A 2535-nucleotide genomic window follows, 5' to 3' on the forward strand; every position below is an offset into this window, starting at 1 on the left:
GCAGACAATAAAAATACACGATGCCAGTTACCTTTTGATTTCAGATGAATGATAGATCATTTTTACTCGATGTAGGTCCATGCGGCATGTTCCTAAACACATGGGGTCTGTTACGAGGGGATGGGCATGTGGGTGGGGTCCCCCACTTGTTATGCTCCCTGAGCCCCTGAACGCAGACCACCTGGGCGGGGTGGGGGCGACCACAGAGTGACAGGAGCCAGTGGGAGGGAAAAGCCCTTAGATGATCCATGAAAACATTCTCCTGCAGCTCCTGTTTCTCTGGAAGATTCCCCGTGAGTGGGAACAGCGTGGCCTGCATTTCAGGGGTGAGCAGGGCGGAGAGATCCGGTTTTCGGCTCCCGAAGGAGTGAGGAGGCAGCAGGAGGAGAGCAGGCAGGAGTCTGTGCAGGGCAGCAGGGGAGGGTAACGTGGGAGGGTGGCTTTGGGAGATGAATTATTCTGAGTGGGAAGAAAACGGTAAAGGTGGGTGGGAGCTTCTGGGTGGGTGACCAGCTGGAGATCTAGGGAGTTGGTATGCCTGGGGAGGGCAGGGAAACTCCGGGCCCTTTCTCCATACCCTGCCTTGTACATCTCTCCTGTCTGGCTGTTTCTGAGTTGGAGCCTTTATAATAAACCAGTAATCTAGATCTTTGAAGTCAGTTCTGAGTCATACCATTTAAATTTTATTTGCGCTATCTCAGAAACATACTGGAAAATACCGTAAATGCAGAAGTAGCAGCTTGGGCTGTAAAACAAGTAACCAGCGTTTTTGATCCACATCTCAACTTTATTACTTTGGAATGTGATATGCTTGCATTATGTAGGAGATGTTTCATATCGCAGAATTAACAGTCCAGATATCACAGAAACATGGAAACTGTGGTGGACACAATTGTTGATGGCCTCTTCTACTCTTGTCACAATTGGTCCTGGTCCTAGAACCGCATGTTCAGGAGGAACAGCAGCAGAAGAGGTGGCAGTGAATCGAGATAAGGAACTTCAGGTGTGTGTAAGACATACAAGGAACAGTGTCCTTGCAGGCAACACCCTTGGAGCTGGCCCAATTCAGCCTCCGAAGGTCTTTATTCATCCTGTTGACAGGAACAGATTTGGCAGCTCCTTTGCGCTATCCTTGGGTGCATGAAGGAAATGGATTCCCACTTAAACAGAGTTAATCTGGAAGAATCTTCAGGATTGGAAGATTTTCCAGCTGGTGCTAGACCAGAGAGAAAAAACAAGAAGTCTTGTGATTTAACTCCAATTGATGAATTTTGGCAGAAACACAAAGGAAGTTCATTCCCAAAAGCTGTGGAATGAGTTCAGCAGGAAGTAGAATCTCATAGACCACAGGGAATGAGGTCAAATGACTTGAATGCCTTATAGTGCTGGAGGGGACAACGGAGCAGCCTTGAGTATGCTTTCTGAGAATATGGCTGAGCTAACATCCGCTGCTGGTTGTTTGCCAAACTCCTTGGAAAACAGGCTTCCTGATCTCCATACAGATATTGTCACTGCTGTCTGAGAACACACAAAGGCAAGAAAACTGGATATATGTTTTGAGTATGAAGAAAAAAATACCGAGCTAAGCTACTCTGGATAAATCTCCTCTAGATACAATCAGACCCTGATGTGGGAAATCCCAAAATGAAAGAGGCTGCTTCTCACCTTTTATGCAAAGGCACAGCAAGCAGCCTCGGAGGCTGATTTGGAGCAAAACAAAAAGCTTCAACTGACAGAGCATGGAACCCTAATCCCCTATAAGGAGTCAAGAGGGTTCCAGCCTGGCCCTGGGCAGTGGGGAGGGGTTAGCACCAAGGCAATGGGCCCCTTATCACCGGTTATAAAAACAGGGTCCACCTGAGGACGGGAGGGGGCCAAGAGCACCAGGAACTGAAACAGCAGAATCCAGGGCCCACTTGTATTTTAGACGGGGACGAAGTCAAACCCTGACACTGATGACTATAGATATTTGATCCCCACATGCTGCGTGGCAAGGGCAGCTCCGTTCCAAGAATGAAAATCCAATCCAAGAGGCTACTGTTTTTGTGTCAGGAGGAGGCAACTACATTGAATACCAAGATCTTGTTGACTACATAAAGGGGGAACTAGGCAAACACGTTTTATGTGACTGCAGTGAACATTTTCATGCTTTTGTAAAATTTCATAAAAGAGCTGTCACAACTCAGACAAGAAAAGGTGGCCTGGAGTTTAATGGGCGGGGAGGGGCTCCCAGGTAAGGCTGTCTGCTCCTCCTGGACGCGGACCCCCTCCCCAGCCTCAGCTGGGCTGCAGCTCTGCGGAGGCAGCGTGGCCCCGGGCGAGCCCCTCTCTGCAGGAGGTTCTTGCTTGCCCTCCTGGCAGCACCTTCTGATGCCTATTCAGCTTCAGCGAGTCCTCCTAACGGTGCGGTGACAGGTCGAAAGTATTTCTCCACCTGCCTCGGATGGTTTCGTCTTTGATTCCTCTGTATGCCCAGGACGCCTGCAGGCACGTTGGGGTCTTGATTCATCTGTGACTTAACAAAGGGATCTCCCA

At 49.1% G+C, this 2535-nt stretch overlaps 1 pseudogene; it reads left to right on the forward strand.

The window, feature by feature from the left end:
• Window positions 1–828: 828 nt before the first annotated feature.
• LOC141372073 (sec1 family domain-containing protein 1 pseudogene) lies at window positions 829–1861 on the forward strand (annotated as a pseudogene).
• The last annotated feature ends 674 nt before the right edge of the window (window positions 1862–2535 follow it).

This window comes from Callorhinus ursinus, unplaced genomic scaffold, assembly GCF_003265705.2.
Source record: "Callorhinus ursinus isolate GAN/ISIS: 27379988/994484 unplaced genomic scaffold, GSC_fseal_2.0 scaffold744, whole genome shotgun sequence".
Taxonomy (NCBI): domain Eukaryota; kingdom Metazoa; phylum Chordata; class Mammalia; order Carnivora; family Otariidae; genus Callorhinus; species Callorhinus ursinus.